Source organism: Salvia hispanica, chromosome 5 (assembly GCF_029641045.1).
Source record: "Salvia hispanica isolate PSC_SH4W2 chromosome 5, Shi_PSC_v1, whole genome shotgun sequence".
Lineage (NCBI taxonomy): Eukaryota > Viridiplantae > Streptophyta > Magnoliopsida > Lamiales > Lamiaceae > Salvia > Salvia hispanica.
This window is the reverse complement of record NC_142696.1, coordinates 24,527,042-24,549,917: the sequence shown is the minus strand read 5'-3', so window position 1 is coordinate 24,549,917 and position 22,876 is coordinate 24,527,042. Positions and strand designations below refer to the sequence as shown.

General features: G+C 34.2%; 1 pseudogene; it reads left to right on the top strand.

Annotated features, from left to right (window-relative positions):
* Positions 1–12,209: 12,209 nt before the first annotated feature.
* On the top strand, positions 12,210–13,327 carry LOC125189645 (metalloendoproteinase 3-MMP pseudogene; annotated as a pseudogene).
* The last annotated feature ends 9,549 nt before the right edge of the window (positions 13,328–22,876 follow it).

The following is a 22,876-nucleotide window of genomic DNA, read 5'->3' as shown; positions in this document are numbered from 1 at the left end:
AAGTGTAACCTCAATCATAGAAATAAAGGTTTTGCATGTGTAATACTCAAAGAGGAAAAGGTTTGCTTGTGTGAATGTGTGCATGGCTTGAATACTTTACAAGATTAGCAATTATGGATGTCCATGTCAGATATTATGTGCCATGTCATATGAATTGTTATTTTTAAACCAAGTAATATATTTACTTTTTAAAATTTATATATGTTGGAGTTTACTTGTCTGGTTCCTAAGTTGAATTTAGAATATAGCCATAGGCCTACAAATGAAAAGTGATCATAAAAAGGGTTATTTTCAACGACTAAAAAAATGAATTAAAGAAGAATATATTCTAAAGTGGCAACATGATAGTTTTTATTATCATTTGTGGGAGACTACGAAACATCAAATTGAGAAATTTAATTGTATTTTATTACAATTGGCTACTGCATGTCCGTGCTTTGGTTTACAAATCTCTATCATATTTATCCATAAAGTAAAAATACAATAAGATACGTAACAAATTATGTTGGATTTAAACAAATTATGTTGGATTTAAACGACGATTGAAAGAACAAAAAAGAAGCGACAATGGACGCAAGGGTTTAACGTGGTTCGACTCACGTCTACATCCACGGGAAAATCTGGGTTGAGCTACTTTATTGATCACACTATCTCACTTTACAATGATTGATGAACAAGGAGAAAGAACTCTCAAGAATCTATACAATCTAATCTCAAGATCGTACTCACTCAAGATGGAAAACTCGATCACTCTACTTTCTCTCTTCTGCCAAAAAACAGAGTGTTGTTTCTTGTTTTATATGAGCATCTAACTACGTCACGCATCAGTTGCTAGACTCTCCAAAAACGGTTACAACAAACTGACTCATCCACATGGACCCATGCAGCTGGCATGTCACGTGTGCCTCGAACCAAAACCAACTCTCGGCTCAGCTTATGCGACCACCAAACTTACAATCTCCACCTTGGTCGTGTAAGCAACAGCCCACACCCGATTCTCCAAACACACTCCACCTTAATGTGGTAACACACTCATCAGCTCCAAGCAATGCTTGAGCTTTGAGCATGGCACAGCCTTTGTTAAAGCGTCGGCCGCATTATCCTCTGTTCCAACCTTTAACACCTCCACCTCTTTCTTCTCAATCTGGTCTCTGATGTAGTGAAGTCTTACATCAATGTGTTTACTCCTTTCATGGAAAATCTGATGCTTCGCCAAGCATATCGCACTGTTATTATCGCACAGCACCCTCACAACCTTTTGTTCAACTCCAAAATCACTGAGTATCCCTTTCAACCAGACGCCTTCTTTGATTGCCTCGGTTAGCGCTATGTACTCAGCTTCGGTAGTGGATAAAGCCACCACCGATTGTAATGTGGACTTCCAACTGATCGCTGCTCCATGTAGCTTGTACACATATCCAGTTTGAGACTTTCTAGTGTCAAGATTCGATGCATAGTCCGCATCACAATATCCAACCAACGGATCACCAGTATCATCATTCTGCATCTTGAACAAAATCCCTACATTATCCGTTCCTTTTATATATCTCAGCAACCATTTAAGAGCTGACCAATGCTCCCTGCCATATTCCTTCATGTAGCGGCTAGTGACACTGATCCCATGTGCCAGATCAGGTCTGGTGCATATCATACAATACATCACACTCCCAACTATGTTTGCATATGGAACTTTCATCATCTCTGACCTTTCCTCATCTGTTTTGGGTACCTGCTCCTTGGATAACTTGAAATGTTGAGCAAGAGGCACTGCCACTTCCTTAGAATCTTGCATCTGAAATTTCTGAATGAGCTTTCTGAGATAATCCATCTGAAGTAGCCAAATTTCTCCCTCAGTTCTGTTTCTAAGGATGTCCATCCCAAGAATTCTCTTGGCTTCACCCAAGTCTTTCATTTCAAATTCTCTCATCAACTCATCCTTTATAGCTTTGATTTCTCCCATGTCTGCAGCTGCCACAAGCATATCATCAACATACAAGACCAAATAAGCAATAGCCTTCCCATCAACTGTCTTGATATACACACAATTGTCATAAGCCGACTTCATGAAACCAATGTTGCTGAGATGAGCATCAAACTTAAGATACCACTGCCTGCTGCTTTGCTTCAATCCATACAAAGTTTTCTTCAAGAGGCAGACCTTCTTTTCATGCCCAGGGACCTCAAAACCCTTTGGCTGCTCCATATATATGGTTTCAACCAAATCTCCATGTAGAAAAGCGGCCTTGACATCAAGTTGGTGTAACTCCCAGTTCCTTTGTGCAACCACAGAAAGTAAAATCCTTATGGAGGTGTGCTTCACCACAGGTGAGAAAATTTCAGTGAAGTCTATCCCTTCTTGCTGTGTGTAGCCCTTGGCCACCAACCTAGCTTTGTACCTGATCTTATTTCCATCAGCAAACTCCACCTTTTTCTTAAAGACCCACTTGCAGCCAACAGCCTTTTGAGAACTCGGCCTATCTACCAGAATCCATGTCTTATTTTTCATAAGAGAGTCTATCTCCTCAACCATAGCCTCCAGCCATTTCTCCCACTCAGAACCATTCATTGCTTCCTCGTAAGTCCCAGGTTCACTGAACTCTATTTCCTCTGCCACACATAGAGCAAAGAAAGCCATTTCATAGTCTGAAAACTTAGTAGGAAGCTTTCTTATTCTCTTTGATTTTTCCCTAATATTCTGCTGTACAGGGGGATCATCTGTCCTTGTAGGTGGTGAAGTATCATCAGTGTTGCTGTTATCATCCTGCATGGCCTCTTGCCGTGGCTCCACCTCCACTGATGTACCAGTACCTTCCTTTATCAAACAAGGCATCAAACCCTCATCAAAGATAACATCTCTGCTCACTATCAGTTTCCCATTTCCTTGGTCTGTACACCATAGCCTGAAGGCTTTAGAACCAGGCTGATAGCCAAGAAACATACATCTAATAGCTCTTGCGTCAAGCTTGCCTTCCTTTACATGTGCATATGCCCTGCACCCAAAAGATCTCAAGCTAGCAAAGTCTGGCATTCTCCCATACCAGAGATTATCAGGGATATCAAAATTGATTGCTGAGGATGGACTTTTGTTAATAACCACTGCTGCGGTAGTCACAGCCTCACCCCAAAACCTCTTATCCACACCAGAAGTCAGGAGCATACATCTAACTCTCTCCATGATAGTCCTGTTCATCCTCTCGGACACCCCGTTTTGTTGGGGGTTTCTAGGAGCCGTCCTATGCCTTTTTATCCCTCTGTCCTTACAAAAAAAATTGAACTCAGCAGAGAGATACTCAAGACCATTGTCAGTCCGTAAACATTTGAGTGTAATTCCTTTCTCCCTCTCCACCATAGCATGCCATTGTTTAAAGAAACCAAAAGCATCAGATTTCTCTTTTAGTATCTGTACCCATAACTTTCTGGAATAATTATCGATGATAGTCATGAAATACCTACCTCCATTCATAGTAGGTGGTTGAGAAGGCCCCCAAATGTCACTATGTGCATAGTCAAGTACAGCTTTCCCTTAGGGAATGGTAATTTCTTGCCTTTTCCCATTACACATTGCTCGCACTTCTTTAAATCTGCTTCTCCTCTTGCCTTAATCAAGCCCCTCTTAACTAGCTCCTTCATCCCCTTTTCTCCCAGGTGACCCATCCTTTGGTGCCAAATTCTGAAATCATCACTTGTCTTCTCAGTTGCATTCATAACACCACTAACAACAGTAGCATCAAGATAGTATAGAGTATTCTTTCTCACTGCATTCATAATCTCAACAGACCCTTTGTGTATCCTGAGATGACCATTATCTGATCTAAAACCATAGCCCTTTGACTCAAGAACTCCAAGAGAGATTAGGTTTCTTTTCACCTCAGGTATAAACCTGACATCTGATAGCAGAATAATAGATTGATCATTTAGCCTTAGTCTTATGCTACCTCTTCCCCTTATACTACAAACATGATTGTTTCCCTACTGACCCCTGAGAGGGATAGAAATCTTGAAACCATTCCTTGTGTGAACTAATATGAAAACTGCAACCCGAGTCTATGATCCAACAGTCACTAACCTCGGTTTCCACGATGTTCATAATCTGGTGAGGTTCTTCAACCTGCACAATATCAGTGGAGCCTTGATCATTCTTCTCGGCCTCTTGCTTCCTTTTCCAAGGGAAGCAATTCTTTTTGATATGGCCAGGCTTTTTACAGTAGTGGCAACTCCTTGTTTCCTTCTTATCCTTCTCAGATTGATTCTTGGGTAGGCTCTGTTTCTGTTTGAACTTCTTGAATTTCTTCACATTCAAGACTTCTGCAGATGCGTCCGGTTGAGACTGACTGAGCTTCTGGAACTCCTTGGTCTTCAACGCAGTCTGCACTTCAAGAAGAGTGATTGGCTTATCTCTGCCATAAAGCAACGCATCCTTCAACTGCTCATACGTGGAGGGAAGAGCATTGAGGAGAACTATAGCCTTATCTTCATCTTCCAATTTCACATCCACGTTTTCAAGATCATCAACAAACTTCGAGAACTGATCTAATTGCTCACTTAAACTTTTTCCATCAGTAAATCTATAGGAATAAAGCTGTTGTTTCAGATATAACCTGTTTGCCAGAGATTTAACCATATAAAGGCCTTCGAGCTTCTTCCAGATCGCGCTAGCCGTAGTTTCATGCGCGACTTCCCTCAACACTTTATCATCAAGGCTGAGGATGATCGCACTGTGAGCCTTCTGCAAGATTTCTTGCCGTTTAGCGGCTGGCTTATCATCGCCCTCTTCTTCGACTAATGCATCCGCGAGCCCTTGATGGATCAATAGAGCCTTCATCTTGATTCTCCAGAGGCCAAAATCTGTTTTCCCGTTGAATTTCTCCGTCTCGAAACGCGCCATCGCCATAATCGTCGATCTCTTTCCCACAGACGGCGCCAATTGTTGGATTTAAACGACGATTGAAAGAACAAAAAAGAAGCGACAATGGACGCAAGGGTTTAACGTGGTTCGACTCACGTCTACATCCACGGGAAAATCTGGGTTGAGCTACTTTATTGATCACACTATCTCACTTTACAATGATTGATGAACAAGGAGAAAGAACTCTCAAGAATCTATACAATCTAATCTCAAGATCGTACTCACTCAAGATGGAAAATTCGATCACTCTACTTTCTCTCTTCTGCCAAAAAACAGAGTGTTGTTTCTTGTTTTATATGAGCATCTAACTACGTCACGCATCAGTTGCTAGACTCTCCAAAAACGGTTACAACAAACTGACTCATCCACATGGACCCATGCAGCTGGCATGTCACGTGTGCCTCGAACCAAAACCAACTCTCGGCTCAGCTTATGCGACCACCAAACTTACAAATTAAATACTTCAATTCCAAAAGATTTTAAACTTATGGCCATAATCGATTAAGTAGTTTGATTCTGTATATAAGCGTATTTAACTTACGGTGAACTCGAATCTGAGATTTTTAGTATTGAACTTTCACCAAAGACAGATGACAATCACATATAAAAGTACTACTTAATTAAAAGTACTACTTAATTAATGTGCCTATCATTGGATCAATAAACGTACAAAGCTATTTATTTATTTTTAATAACAATCCATAGTCACCAGTGTCCATGGCAACTATTAACTTTTTATAACCAACGTAACAATATAATAATGTGTGGCTATCTTTTCTCATAATCATCGCCATTAAAATTTGTGTCATTAAAAGTGATGAATGTATACCAGGAGGAAATATATCTTTTAAAAACAATAAACAATTTCTATGGAACACGTTGACATTATATATGAAAATATTTTCATTAATAAATTCCTGTCAACATCGTTGGGCTTTGTTAAATTTGAAACATTGTCGTGAGTTACTATCACCAAGATCTCTCATTACGCGACAAAATTAAGATATTATACTTGATTGACGAATTAACATATTATATTCTTGTTTTTGGAATGATTAAGACATACATTCCTTCCTCAGTTCCATCTAATTCAATAACATTCTCTTTCTTCGAGCGACTCGTGTCAATCAGAAACTGATTTAACTACTACATACACCTTCTTGCTTCTTAATAAGACGTGGTTTATGAGTTTTATTAGGGGTAATTGACTATAAAATCATGAAATGTAATAAGTTGTGATAAGCACTTTTCAAAATTTGAATAGTAAAGTATGAAGTTTCAAAAAGTTCAACGGTCAAATTTGTTTCATTTTTTCTTTTTATATTATACTCCTACTCCACAATTCTTCGGCCCGGTAAAAAAAATAACATCAGAAAATACTCTCTCCGTCCCCGATTAATTGTCACTCTTTGACCGTACACGAATTTTAAGAAATGTAAAGAAAAGTTAGTTTAAAAAGTTAGTGGAATGCGGAACCCACTTTTTTATATTGATTTTGTAATAAAAACGTGAGTGGAGTGAGTTAGTAGAATGTGAGACCTACTTACCATTTATGGTAAAAATGAAGTGTCACAATTATTGAGGGACGGACCGAAATGGAAAAGAGTGACAATTAATCGGGGACGTAGGGAGTAGAATTTTTAAAATATTGTGATTTGTCATTCAGAATTCTGAAAGGTACGTACAAGATAAATTATTCATTTTATAGACAATTAATCCTTTTATTAATTACTCCCTCCGTCCACGATTAAGAGTCTCATTTCTAAATGGCGCAGGTTTTAAGAAATATTAAGAAAAGTAGGTGGAAGAAAGTTAGTAGAATAGGAGTCTCACTTGTATATATTAGTTTTAAATGATATGTGAGTGGAATGAGTTAGTGGAATGTGAGGTCTCTTTACCATTTATGATAATTATGAACCGAGACTCTTATTCGTAGAAGGACCAAAATAGAAAAACGGGATTCCTATTCGTGGACGGAGAGAGTAATTAAGAGTCGTTTATATTGGATATGTTAAAATTAGAAAAATGAAATGTAATTAGTTAGCATTTTATTTGTTAGTTAGCCTTTTACTTAGCCTATATATAAGGCTCTTAATTGTAATTTTAATGTAACTTTGAAAAGATGTAGTCATTAATAAAATTTTCAATTTCTTTCTCTCTTCCCGTCGTCGACGGTTTCTCCCAATTTTGATAGTATTTCTTCTTCCTCTTTCAATGGAGGTTCCCTATCCAAATCAATTTGCCATTTTCAACAGGAGAAATTAGTATAGATAGATAGAAATATTAAAAAAGTTTATATAGAGAGAAGTTTATGAAAATAGTATACTCAAATTTGTAATTTATCAATTATGAACACTAGACAGAATCAACTAAAATACGGATTATATTTATATCTGATTAGATAAAAATAAATAAGTTGTAATTTGCGAATGATAACAAAACTGATGCATTCATTTAACTAAATTAAATTAAAATTACAAGAGGTGGTGATGCGCGTGGTGGAAGGCGCCAGGTGTGTGCAAGAACGACGCCGATCACATGTGGCGCCGCCACGTTGGTTTGTGGAGTGAGATTTTGTGTGGTGGCCATGTTGAGGGATTGCTCCGGATATCTTCACAAAGTGGGACCGGCTTTTACCGTTAAATCTTATAAATATTGTTCGAAATCTTATAAATTTTGATACGGGATAGTCTTATATTGCTAACACAATACTTAATTATTAATTATAATTAAATAATAGTATTTAGATATTTAAATCAAGAGCATAGATAATTAGTTCTAGAATGTCAATACGATCAACAAAAAAATGTCAATAAGGATATTAAAGTCAATTTACAACAAATTAGTTATAACTAACTTTTCAATTACTTTTTCGCACAACATATATCAAACAAATTAAAGATAATTTCATAAGGATTTTACGAGCTCTCACTTGCATATGTTCCGATGTCAAAATTTGAAAAAAAATCAAAAATTTTGAACTTTTTCGTACAACAACAAATGTCAACATAGTATATAAAATATGTAAATATATATATGTAGAATGTCATTCTTAAAGCAATGTGTTGACATAAGCAATGTGTTCGACATTCTCAAAGCATTGTGTTGATATTTCAAAATACTATATTGACATTTTCATCCAAAATTTTAATCTGGTAGTTTTTTTTTTATCTTTTTCGATTTAATTAAGAAAAATGAAAATTACACGTAGCAAATTTTAGACCAATAGATTTCTAAAATCTTATAGTCTTAAATTAGTCGTAGTTAGCAAGCAGAAGTAAATTAGCAATTGATTATTCATCTTTTGGTATGTCTCCACAAAAATGTTAGATTTTCTATTTAAATAAAAATAAATTTTTATTAATACATTCAATTACATTTTCTCTAGGATACTTTACTTATATTTTCATCCTATATGTCTGTTTATATACTTACAAGTATTATACGTTTTGGTCGTTATACTTTTAGTTAAAGAAATGGATAGGTATCCATATTCCACACAACCACACAATTAATTACACACTTAAAAACGTTTTATTAATATTTTCTAAATTAAAATCATACATTTAAAACTGAACATATTTTTCCAAACTAAAAGTGAGATAGTGAATTCCAATCACAAGAAAACATCTACACAATGAATTCCACTCATCAGAGGTAAATCTTGAAAAGATAAGACAAGAAAGAACATTATGCATATTACTATATTAGTGATACGCATATTTTTCCATTGTTTGAAATTCAGTTAATTTTGAACTTGTTCACTCAAAGATCTCACATTCAAATCTACTATGACACACTTTTTTTTATTTTATTATTATTATTATAATAGAATACAATAAGGTCACGATTCAGCTAACACTTTTGAAATTATTATTTTTTTTTTTGTAAAAATGAAATTAGATGATCTAGAAAAGAAATTGACTTCAAAACAAAGCATTCATTATATTGTCAATTTCAGTGGCTAGTCTCCTTGATAATTTGTAGACGTCTCTCGTGAAAATAATCTAAAAAAAAAAATATAGGAGTAATACATTATTACAAGTGTCACACCCGTGTAATGCACATATATTTATTTGATTTATAAATTCAGAATAAAGTAGTATCCAAATCATACAAGACAAAAAATAACTAATTAGTTATGTACCTATATAACAACAATTTATAAACATCAAATAAACATTAGATACAATAAAAATATTTACAGATAAATATATAACAATTTTACTTAAATTCAAAGTAGTCTAAAAACATAGTAAATCTGTTATAAATATCTTATCACTATAATGAGTTCATAAAAAGAACATATTTTCTAAAAGTTATAAGCTTTTATCAATAATTTTCAAAATTATATCATTATATATTTATCTAAATACAATTTTTATAATCAATGTATAATTTTATTATCTTTTACTATATTTTAGTAACATAAATAATGTTAACAATTCATTTTTTCTTATTAAAATTATTTTAAATTATTAAATATACAGGTTATATATGTATAAAGTTATAAATCATGAAACCAACAAAAGAACACAAAAATTGTTAGCAATTAATAATATAATATTTTATATAAATCCAAAAATTAGGTGAAAAAAATGACAGAAATTAAAATACTACTACTGACAAAAATATCATACATACTGTGACTTAAGACTATGGGAAAAAACAACTCAACTTACTATGATATAAACTATACATAATAAGGTTAGAGAATAATATGAACTATTAGACCTATACCATCAATAGGTCAATACAAAAATTAATTTCAGAAATACATAATGGTAGGGGTGCTTAAACGGTTCTTCGGTTCTCGGTTAACCGGAATCAAAATCGGAACCGGCCGATTAATTAAGGTTTCCAGTTCCGGTTCCGGTACCGGTTCCAACTTTTTAAATAAAACCGGTTCCGGTTCGGAACCGGAACCGACCAGTTCCTAACCGGGAACCGGATTATAATTCATTTTTTATATATAATTTTAAATACTAATAAACCTAATTTAATTGAATTAATTTTGAATTAAAGTAAAATAATTCGGAACATTGAGTGATTTTTTAGATTTCAGTGTTAGATTTGTGAGCTATGTTTTCTAAAGTATTTAAATGTTTAAACCGTGATAGAAATGAGTAGGACATCACAAGTTTTTTTTTTTTCCCAAAAGATCAATATAATTTCATATATTAGAAATTTAACTTTATAACAGATTTATGTAATAACTCATTTAACATACAATTTTAACCTATTTGTGAATAATTTATTAACTGTTCTGTTATAAATCAAAAAGTCACAACAAGATCAATTAGTATTGGAAATTCCAATGTATATGTTTAGCCAAAAAAGGGAAAATGGAATTCAATTTTAAAACTCATTTCTTAAAAAAATTGCTAAATTTTAGAACTCCTATTTTTTGTATTAAAATATTGCTAATATAGACTAGTCCGACCTACTACACTTGGCATCACTTTAATCCATATATGAATATTATTGTATTGTTGGTTTGTATTTTTTGTGTATTTATTTGAATTTTTAGGTATTATTTGTTATATTTCTAGTTGTTGGATTATTATTATTTTAGTATTGAACTATTTAAAATTATAAATAAATTCGGATTAAAATTACACATCGGTTCCGGTTTGGAACCGAAATCGACCGATTCTTAACCGGCCGGTTCCAAACCAAAACCGATCGGTTCCGGTTTCGGTTCTAGGATTTATGAAATTTTAAAACCGGTTAACCGGTCAACCGGTCCGGTTAAAACCGGAACCGGCCGAATAAGCAGGCCTACATAATGGGCAACCACAAAATAACAAATTATAGCAAATGACTTATTGTATACATATATAATTTGTACTCTACCGTAAATTACAAACCTGCAAAAATATATAATGGCAATCAATATATTAATATGGTACTGTATAACGTAAATAAATCAAATAATCAGTCATTCATGCTCGCCCCAAATAAACCTTAAAAGAAAAATCCGGCACCTCCATAATTTTCAGAAAAGTTCTATCCTATGTCGAATGAGAAACAGAAATACAAAGCTTTGCACCACCAACACCACTCATCCTCCCTTTTGATTTCTACATATCATCCTTGTACAAAATCTTTGTAAAATTCGTGAAAATGTTTTGTGAATTCTAACACCCTGCATTGAAAAAATTACTCATTAATAGGTTTAGATGAGTATCTCCATAAATATAAAAATAAACGCTAAAACACATACCATTTTGTCATGGAACACACACACCAATGAGGCAATGACAATTGATTTGTCTTCTAGCTTGGCCATCTAAAAACACGTATATATATTTCACTTTCACTACCGATGCAATATTGCTAGGCCGTATTTCATTAAGGAATGTGAATTACATATTGAAAACAATTTATTTTGTTGGAGAAAATCCTCTAGTGAAAAGGAGAAGCCAATGAAAAAAAGTGAATAAGAAGCTAAGCACATTTGACATATTTATAGATGATTTAGAGAAATATTGCTAGGCCGTATTTCATTAAGGAATGTGAATTACATATTGAAAACAATTTATTTTGTTGGAGAAAATCCTCTAGTGAAAAGGAGAAGCCAATGAAAAAAAGTGAATAAGAAGCTAAGCACATTTGACATATTTATAGATGATTTAGAGAACATGTTACATTACAACCTCTCTACCAAATTAGTCTTGTGAATTTATTTGGGCATTTCACTAAAATAATAATTGTTGCGTTACAAAGTCTTAGTAGGAATTAAATAAATTTTCATGAAGGAATTACCATGTAACGACTCATACATTCATACATATTCATACAAACGTTATAATATATTGTATACATTAGTGACTCAAACCAAATAACTTCCCAATAGTAATGGTGTAGCGGCATTAATTTAAATTCAATTGATTTATACTAATACTAAGATTCTTTACGATTCTTTGATTAAATTGATGTGCAGAACATATATTAAAAAATTGATTTGTAACGGTAGTAATGTTTGAATATAGTAATAGTTAGCAAAAATTTAAATTCACACTCTAAATTTCTTAATATTCAGATTCATTCCATACCTAATTTAAAATATGGCCAAAACTCGTTATGTAACGTCTCATACATTCATACATATTTATACAATCGTTATAATATATTGTATTCATTAGTGACTCAAACCAAATAACTTCCCAATAGTAATGGCTAACGACATTACTCCTTGACTTCTATTTCTATTCTTATCTTCTGCCAAACTCAGCCTATAAATACAAACAATATAACACTAACATGCATCATACAAAAAATAAAGTCTTACATATATCTTTTTAAGTACTCGTTTATGGCTTCTAAGATCTTTCAACCCGTCTCCTTTATATTTCTCATTTTCATTCTACTTGCACCAATTGGCCATACCAAGAGGAGCACCCCAAGTGATGAAAACTCATCACCTTTTAATTTCATCAAGAAGTTAAAAGGTTGTCACAAGGGAAACAACACAAAAGATATCCACGAGCTCAAAGCCTATCTCGAGGAATTCGGTTATATCAGCTATGAAAACAATGCTCATGCAACAGATGATGATTTCGATGATACCCTAGAATTAGCCATCAAAACCTACCAGAAAAACTACAACATCAAACCCTCAGGTATCATAGATGATGAAACGATATCCATAATGACAACCCCTCGATGTGGGGTGCCTGACATTGGTAACGGCATCAACTACATGCAACCTCGTGACAATAAACACGAGTCGAGCTCGAGAAACATCCACACAGTATCTCACTACAGTTTCTTTCCAGGAAACCCTAAATGGCCATCTTCTAAAACCTTTCTCACTTATAGATTCTTCTCCAACGTTCCATCATATGCTATAGCCCCCGTGGCACGTGCCTTCCAAAAGTGGGCTTCCGTCACCCAGTTTTCCTTTAGACAAGTCTCAACCGATCAAAACTCTGATTTGGTTATAGGGTTCTACAGCCGCAACCACGGAGATGGAGTCCCTTTTGATGGTCCCCGCGGAGTCCTAGCTCATGCATTTTCACCGACTAATGGAAGGCTCCATTACGATGCCGAAGAGAGGTGGTCCGTCGGGCCAGTTAAGGGCTCTTTCGACCTTGAAACCATTGCACTTCATGAAATCGGACACCTTTTAGGGCTTCAACACAGTAGAGTTAAGGAAGCTATCATGTTTCCGACGTTTTCAGACGGAAAGGTCAAGAGCTTGAATTCAGATGATATCCAAGGAATAAGAGCTTTGTACAATCGTTAGTTTGTTTTAAAATGTCGTAGTAATTTACGTATTTTTGCATGTGGAATGATTTTCCTATGTTGGAATTGTAATAGTAGTGAATAAGGTTACTCGTTCGCCGGTACAGACTTGGCCTGTGGCCGAGCAACCCATGTCTACGTCCTAATATAGTCGAGCATGATATAAGCTCCTTTCCGGGTTTTTGTTGGTTCTTTCCCGGATCGCAAATAAGTCAGAACCGCATAGGGTTGTTAGAAGAGTCTATATATACTGCCGCTTGTATTATTTTCATAATCAAGCATGCATTAATGAAATTTAGTATCTTTATATTCGAGTTCGTGGCGTGCCACATTGTTATATAGATAAAGTTAGAATTTTGTATGAAGTTATTTGAACTATGATATTAAAACCCTTTGTGTTGGATCAAGTCAATTGCTTTTGTTAAAGAACTTAATCATATTTTAAAAATTAAGATATTTTGTGTACTTTAGAACTACACCTGTATCATACATGTATTATGCACAAACTATGAAAATATTATAACCTTAATTTTTATTTTAAATTCATTAAAAAATTTAGAATCAATAGTAACAATGAACAAAATTTATAACAAAATTTCAATTATATAAGAATTGAAAATATATAGTACAAATCAATATTGAACATAGTAAATTTGATACAAATCACATAATATAATGTTCAAACATAAATTATGGAGTTGAAGATAAAAATCTATCACAATAAAGAATAAAACAAAAGGATACTTTATACACTACATTAACTTTAAAATTAAAAGAACCATCAACCTCATCATTACAAACTAAAACCTTTCATTCTTCACTACTCGTCTCTCTCCAACAAAACTCAAAGGGGGGAATAACTCGTTTCTATTTTTTAAAATCATTCGTCTCACCTAAAAATTAATTAAATACTACTATACCTTTAAAAAAGTCACAGTAGTCCTTCCTCTAATATTTTCGTTCATCCACTAATAAATGTCACATTTGTTTGTAATTACCTTTTGATAATGGAACTCACATTTCACTAATTTGATTTCACTCACATTTCATTATTAAACTAATAAAAAAGTAGGATCCATATTTTTAAAAACCTTTGTCATGTCAAGTGTGGTCTTTTAATCGTGTACGGAGGGAGTATTATATACTCCATGTGTTACATGTTAATAGAGTCATTTTTTCTATTTTTTGGAAGTTCCAAGTTAATTGACTCATTTTTATTTTTGGCAAAAATAAAAGAATATCTCTATTAGACAATGTCATAATTCATTGTATAATAAGAATAAGAAATTTTATTCTATTTTTCATATGGTATATTTATAATTCTATTTATACCGTTCTCACTTATTCTTAATTAATTTCTCATTAGTTACATTTCACATATATAAATAGTCACTCTATATTTATTTTGTACTGTTATAATTTATTTTCTTAATTTTTCTATATTGCCCCAACATTATTTTTACATAATAGTCAAAATAAGCCTTGTATTGGTAGATGGAGGGAGTATTTCTTATATATAAGTAAGATATCCATAAAAAAATATAATCTTTTTAATATACATAGAAATATAGAATAAGATGTTAAGTAAAAATATAATTTTATTTATTTTTTTCATGCGATTTTAGTGTATAGTGATATATTTAAAAATATTATCCCTTTTATTACTTCTAGCTTACTTTTTTTTTATATATATATAATAGCTCAATTATTTAAAAAAAACAATTAAATTTCATAACCAAACCGATTTATTATAAATGGAAACCTAAAACCTAAGAAGGCTGAAACTGAAACTCCAACATAAATCAGTATGGAAAGACAACAATTTCTTAATCATTAAATAATTAGATCAAAATAAATTACCCAAATATAAATTTAATTAAATAAATTGAAGCCCACTACTCAAATAAATCTAACTATCAAGTTGACGTATTCCTATCTAATAGAGTTAATTTGGATAAAAAAAATGATAGCCTTCTTCTTCTTCTTCTTTTTCTGGCAACTCCTCGATCTTCTTCTTCATGCTTCTTTTGCGATTTTGGTAACTCTTCAATCTTCTCCGGTGTAGCGTTCATGTTATATCGCTTAAAGAAGATGAACAATAATCTTGGTCAATTTCATTTATTATAAATTAATAAATAATAAATGATTCACAAATTTTTTAACCGACTATTAATTACTTTTGTATTGGAACCAAAAGGTGGGAGGGATATCTGAACATGAATGCCTAGAATAGGGAAAGTATTGATGCTAAGTTAGTTTTATTGGATTAAATTTTCAATTAATGGAGACATACGTTTTCTTAGATTAAATTATGCAATTAATGGAGAAATACGTTTTCAGTTCATAGGTATTAGCTATATTGATTATTCAGAGATTAGTCAATTGTTTATTTGAACTAGTGTTAACCCCTGTGCTATGCACGGATCAAAGAATTTTCAGCTAATGAATACAAATTATAAATAATTAAAAAAATTATCATTATATACAATTTATAAAAAAAAAAGGAAGAATGGTCCTAATCCGAAAAATATACTCCAGTATTTCTTATTCAAAATAAAATTTAATACATTTATAATTTGTGAGAAGAAATAAAAATTACTCAGACAGCTTAGACTTTTAATATACTCCACATAAATTTAAGAATTATGGAAATTTTCATTTTATTAAAAAGCCGAAATAGTTTAACGCACAATACTAAACAATACAATTTTAACGGTTACATGACCAAATTTCTCCGATGAAAGTGAGTTAGGGAAAGAGATTGGAAGGCACAAGAAATGAAGATAAAATATGATGTATTTATAGAGTAGAAAATAGAAATAAAAACAAAAAATTTAAATATAAAATTACCAAAGCATTGTCTAGGTGTCTGCAATGGCGGACTATACATAGGACGGTAGTGGCGGACACAGAAAATATTTGTGGTAGGGGATGCACAATATATACATTAATACATGTACTTCCTTCGTCAGTGAAGAATTATAATTTTGTTTCCTTTTTGCTTAATCCATATATAATGATCTCATTTTACTCATTTATTATAATAAGTGAACTCACATTTCACTAACTAGTCTCAATCACAATATACTATTCCCTCTGTCCTAACTGAGTTGAATCGTATTCCTTTTTGAGATGTCCTAACTGAGTTGAGTTATTTCTTTCTTTTTTTTTTTGACAAAAAACAAATATCCAATCACTTTTATTTTATTCCATCATCTACTTTATTTTCTCTTTATCTTTCATACTTTATTTTTCTCTCATACTTTTTAACACAATTTTTTAATCTCGTGCCCAAAACTTTTGACTTAACTTAATTGGAACGGAGAGAATACTATAAAAGTATAATTCATATTTCATACCCTTTCTTCATTCAATTTTTATTATACATTCTTAAAATCTGGAGTCAAAGTAAGACGATTAATTGCGTTGAAGAATACATTTTTTTAGTATTATGTATGCAAACACTAAAGTCCATATTATAAAATTAAAAACCCAAAATAAAAGTTGAAATTTAAAACTTTGTATATTAATTAAATCTCATATTATAAAATAAAAAATAAATAAAAGCCCAAAAGTAACATTGTTAAGTGATTTTTAACCGAATGTATTAATTTGAAACAATAATCAAACTTTCTGTTTGATGTATGCTAATTTAAAACATTAGTGAAATATTTTGTATGTAAGTTATAATTTAACGCTCAGTACTAAAACCTTTAGTCATTCATGGACTCATAACTCCCTTTAGTCAGTCATGGACTCATAACTCTTGAAATTGCAACATATAGTTGTCAATGACTAAAACAATGTCTTTAAAGAAATAGGCCGACATGAGCGAACAAATACAAAAATAAAAGTTTTTTCACAACTAATATATTCGTTTTTTTCCAAATTTAAATTCAATACATGAAAATATGCCTAAACATGAAAATATAAACTAAGACAAATTAAAAAAATACTTGAAATTTTTCCTCTAAAGTTAAAGTAACACCAAATTTATGATCTAATATCAAGAAAATAACATATGGCATGCGTTCATATTAATAAGAATGTTAGTGTGATGCGATATTGTTCTTCGTTTGATATTGATATTAATTTAGTTTTACTTTTTATCATTATTATTTGGTTTAGCCTAATTTTATTTCATTACATGATAATATAGTTACATATTCCAATATCTTGAAAAGTATAAAAAGAAAAATATGAATAATCAAAGTCAACTCAATTCTAACTATATACTATGAATTTAATGACTTAATAAAAAACTTAAAAATTTTATTTTCTTTCTTAGGTATAAGTAACACTAAGTGTATGATCTAGCGTCAAGAAACTAACACATAGTATGCGTTTGAATTAATAAAAATTTTCTTGTGATAGTGATGCAATATTGTTTGTTTTTTAATAATAATATTAATTTAGCTTCACTTTTTATAATTAATATTTGGTTTAGCTAAATTTAAATTTAATATATATATATATATATATTTTATAATTTTGGAAAGTTTAAAAGATAAAAATACGAGTAAATCAAAGTAAACTCAATTCTATAAACTTAATAACTTATTAAAAAAATAATATAAAAAATATATATTATACAAAGTCTAAAAATTAGAAGTTCAAATCAAAAATTGTATAGAAAGATTGAGTACTTAGTTTTATTGTACCACTATTTGAAATCTAAATTATACTCCAAAATTTAAAAGCCCATTAAATACAATAAACAAAAGTCCTCCCTCCAGCCCTCCCTCATCGATCCTCCCTAATCAGCGGCGGAAATCATCTCGCCGGCTAGAGCACCGCTCCTTCTTCCACACAGCCTCGCCGCTCGTATCGCCTGTCGCGCTGCCTTACTCACCATGGCTGGCCGCCGCCTCAACACCCAGTTGTGCCTCCGCCGCCGGGCTCACCTTCGTGCTGAACACCAGCTTCCAGCCAGCTCCATCATTCCCCGACTCCGGCGGCGGCGTCATTCCCCGACTCCTGACGTACTCCGTACTCCAGATCCAGCTTTCCGCCGGATTCATTTAAAGATCCCACTCCGGCGCTTTTCTCTTTCTCTCATTTTTCTTCTTCTCCAGCAGGTAAAGATCGGATCTTTAAATGAATCCGCCGCCGCCGTACTTCTCTCTCCCTTAGCCTTGCCGCCCTCTCGTCGGAGCTGTCGCCGGATTCCAAGCATCTCGCAATGCTGCTATCAAGAATTCTCTCTTTCTCCCTCTAATATTTTCATTTTGTAAATATTTTGGAATACTCAAAATAAAGTAAAGAATAAATGACACATCATCTTTCATTTTCCCTCCAAAAAGAACATTAAGGTCTTTTCACCAAATTGTCCCTTTAGATTATTATTATTATAGATAGATATAGATATAGATATAGATATAGATATAAATTATGGTCCACGTTTACAAATCATGATTTATGGACAAATTGTTGCAGTTATTACGGATATTTAAATTGTTAGAAATACTATCCAAAACTCATAAATATTCAAAATTATATCAAAAACTTACAAATATTTTAAAAGCGGCCAAAACGTCTTTTATATAGATGTATAGATAGTTATTATTAAATTAAAATATTCAATTGTTGCCTTGACCCGCGGATTAATACAGTCCTTGACAATAATACTATTATTATTAAATTAAGATATTCAATTGTTGCCTTGACCGATTTAAGACATTCATTGACACAATTACTATTACTTTTACTATTACTATTACTATTATTAATTGTTAGTATTATTCATTTATTATACTTATAGAAAATCATAAATGGACTACTATACTAACTGCTTTCATATGCGACCGTCTCCTACAGATGGAACTTTTATTTATTTTAAAGTATTCCAATGCCCAATATTTGGGGTTTCAATTGTATGATAAGTGAACCAAAAAAAAAACTCCACTTCGAAATTCAGAACCACTATCACTATATGCATATTAGTAATATTATAATAGTGGCAATGATTAGGTGGAATATAAAAAAATAATGTCCTTTTTCTCGTTGATAACATATTATAATAGTGGTGTTGATTATAAATTGGCATAAAACAATACTACTATGCAAATGATTAGGTGAAATAAAAAAAAAATGTCCTTGTCTCCTTGATAACATATTATAATAGTATCAATGGATGTATGAATATTTAATTTAATCATAGCTTGATTGTGTTGTATTGTGATTTATAAGCTGAACTTTACTTGCTTTTACTTCAAATACAATAATGGAGTTGTTCTTGTCAGAAGAATATTGCATAAGATCTAGAGGATTATATGCAAAATATATTGTACCATATATAGTATAGCAATAATTGTAAATTAGGTTTACCACTCTAGCCTATATAATGGTGTAGTCTTTGTATTCATAATTATTGAATAAGAACAACAGTTTTTTCCAACGACTTCTAACATGGCCTCAGAGCAGGAAGATCTTGGCTCAGAAAAATTTCATCACAGCCAATAATACCAATTTCTCGACCTTTTTTCCAGCCAAAAACCAACCCAGAAATCAACCTACACCCAGAATATGTCAGATACAGATAAAGAAGATACGAAACATATGGAGCAGACGGCGAGTCTGAGAAACAGCAAAAGCATCACGGTACCATTCAAGTTGAATGGAAAGAACTACCCTTTGTGGGCAAGATTAATCAAGGTGAAGATCGGAGGCAGGGGCGCCTACTCGTACATCAAAAACGATCCCCCAGAACCGGGGAGCAAGGGATATGACGAATGGGAGGAGAATGACGTAGTGGTGTTCTCATGGATTGTCGACAACATCGATAACGAGATCATTGCAGACTTTGCCCATCATCAGACGTCGAAGGCGCTCTGGGACAATCTCGCGGTGACATTCGAGAGTAAAGCCGACAAGTACCTCATCTATGACCTGGAAGAGAAGGCAATTAACATCAAACAAGGCAATATGGATCTGGAAACATACTACAGAAAGATTCATGGACTATGGATCAATATAGATCGGAGTCAGAAACAACCAATTAGCTGTTGTGACAAAGGAATCGATCAATTCCGGACGTTCTCAAACTCCAAAAGGCTCATCAAGTTCCTGACCGGATTAAATCAGGAATACGACTCAATCCGACGGGAAATTCTGAAAGAAGATCCAACACCATCAGTGGAGGCTGCGTATGGATGGGTGAAGACGGAGGCGGCTCGACGTCAAATCATGCCACCGGCGTCGTCCTCACCCACCGACGAAGCCAACGGCAGTGCCGACTCATCATTTGGTGGAGAAATCGAACAAGGCCTCGCCGCTCAGACCCAACGGCCTCTGAATCGGAACGGACCACCACCACCGCGCCCCGCGGCCACCAGCCGACCGGGAAACAAGCCCGACACGTCGAAATTGTGGTGCTCCCATTGTGGGAAACAGAAACTCACTTGGGAGACCTGCTTCAAACGGGTCGGATATCCCGATTGGTGGGAAGAACGGCAGAAGGCGAGAGCTTCTCAAGCCCAAGCGAAAATGGCGGTCGGTGTAAACGGAGAAGGGGTTCCCCGGCGAATCGAAGCCGGAAACCATGGGGAATCGACCGGAGTTGGAACGGGGGCGCGTCAGGAGCCTCCACCGGCCGGCGGCAACGTGAGGGTCGTCGGAAATTTGGCAGAATGGAAGGAGATAAGAGGCGGCGCGTCTAAAGGAGGTAAAGGGTTTGGATTAAATCCAAACCCTAATTTATCTTACAAAGAGTTTTATTTTCCCCCCCAGAAGTATGTGAAATATAAAAAACGACCCATCTCCTTATATCTGACCCCCCAGACTTACCTGAAATCCGAAAAAGACCCCTATCTCTCCAAAAATCCAAAAATTACCCCAATTTTGAGTCAGAAAATAAATTTGCACCCCTAGGAAATTTTTCCGCTGCATTTCATGTATATGATGTTACTGATAAAAATTCGAAGGGCTGGATATTTGACTGTGGGGCAACTGATACCATGACTCCAGATAAAAATGACTTTCTTGATTTTAGTGAAGTTACTAGATCTTATATTCGAACTGCAAATGGGGAATTGATTACTGTTGTGGGGTCTGGCACTATTGAGATTTCACCTACACTCCGGCTTAAGAACTGTCTATATGTGCCTACATTGTCTCAAAGATTGATGTCCATAAGTCATGTGACGAAGGAGTTAAATTGCACACTTCTAATGCATCCCGACTTTTGTATTCTGCAGGATATTCAGACGAGGAGGATTCTTGGGCGTGGCACTGAGAAGCAAGGGATCTACTACGTGGATGAGATAGCCCAACATGGAAGTGCGATGCTGGCTCACGGATCCACGAAACAGGAAACTTGGCTCTGGCACTGAAGACTAGGACACCCCTCTCTTGGTTACTTTAAATTACTTTATCCGAGCCTTTCTATTTCCTCTGATTTTTCTTGTGAGACTTGTGTTTTGGCCAAGAGCCACAGACAGACTTTTAAACCCACAAATACTCGTATGCAATCTATGTTTTCTTTAGTACACTCTGATGTTTGGGGCCCTGCGCCTTTTATTGGTGGAAATGGCTTTCGATATTTTGTGATATTTGTTGATGATTGTACTAGGATGACATGGATTTATTTTTTGAAACACAAGTCGGAAGTCTTTGATAGATTTGTATCCTTTTTTAAACTAATCCAGACACAATTTCATACCACTATCCAAACCCTTAGGTCCGATAATCGGAGAGAATTCGTTAACAGTGCTATGACCCAGTTTTGTCAAAATAGTGGAGTGATTCATCAAACTTCTTGTACCTATACACCTGAACAAAATGGGGTAGCTGAAAGAAAGAATAGAGTTATTTTAGAAATGACCCGAGCCCTTATGATTGAATCCAAAGTTCCCAAACATTTTTGGCCCGAAACTGTTGCTACATCCGTCTTTCTCATCAATCGCCTCCCAACCAAAATCCTAAACATGAAAACTCCCCTTGATATTTTATCCAAACAAACCAAAATTCCCGAATACCTTAACCTTCCTCCGAAAGTCTTCGGTTGTACTGTTTACACTCATATACCTAAACATGAAAGAACAAAACTCTCACCGTGTGCAACAAAATGTGTTTTTGTGGGGTATGGGGTAAACCAAAAAGGGTACAGATGCTTTGATCCCAACACCAAAAAAATCACCACCACTATGAACTGTAATTTTTTGGAAACCGAATTTTTCTATCACACCCACCTTAGTAGTCAGGGGGAGAGTGATCCAGGTAGTTCTACGGACTATCTAAGTTGGGTTGTGCCAGTTCCAAGCTCCTCGATTGAGGAACCAACAGATCCAGTTGTCACTTCTGCCGGGCAGGTCTCACCACAAGAGCCATCTCACCCAAGTCCTTGTAATCCTTCTCCAATGATATCCGAGGTAATCTCTAAACCAAGTACAGTTGAGATTCCAGTTACCACTGACACTGTTGAAACAGAACCTCTTGTGGAAGACAATACAATAGATGGAGACACAGGGAGATATGCACTTCCTTTTCGGAGTACGAGGGGAATTCCGCCAAAGAGATACTCTCCCGAGAAGATTGGGAAGAAGAGTCGATATGGGGTGGCGAACTTTGTTCAAGGAAACCTGACAAAAATGGCTCGAGCTTTTGAAGCTGCGTTGTATGAAGAAGAGGAGATCCCACAGTCAGCCGAAGAAGCAATGAAGCATAAGAAATGGAGGGAAGCAATGTTTGTTGAGATGAAGGCATTGATGAAAAACAACACGT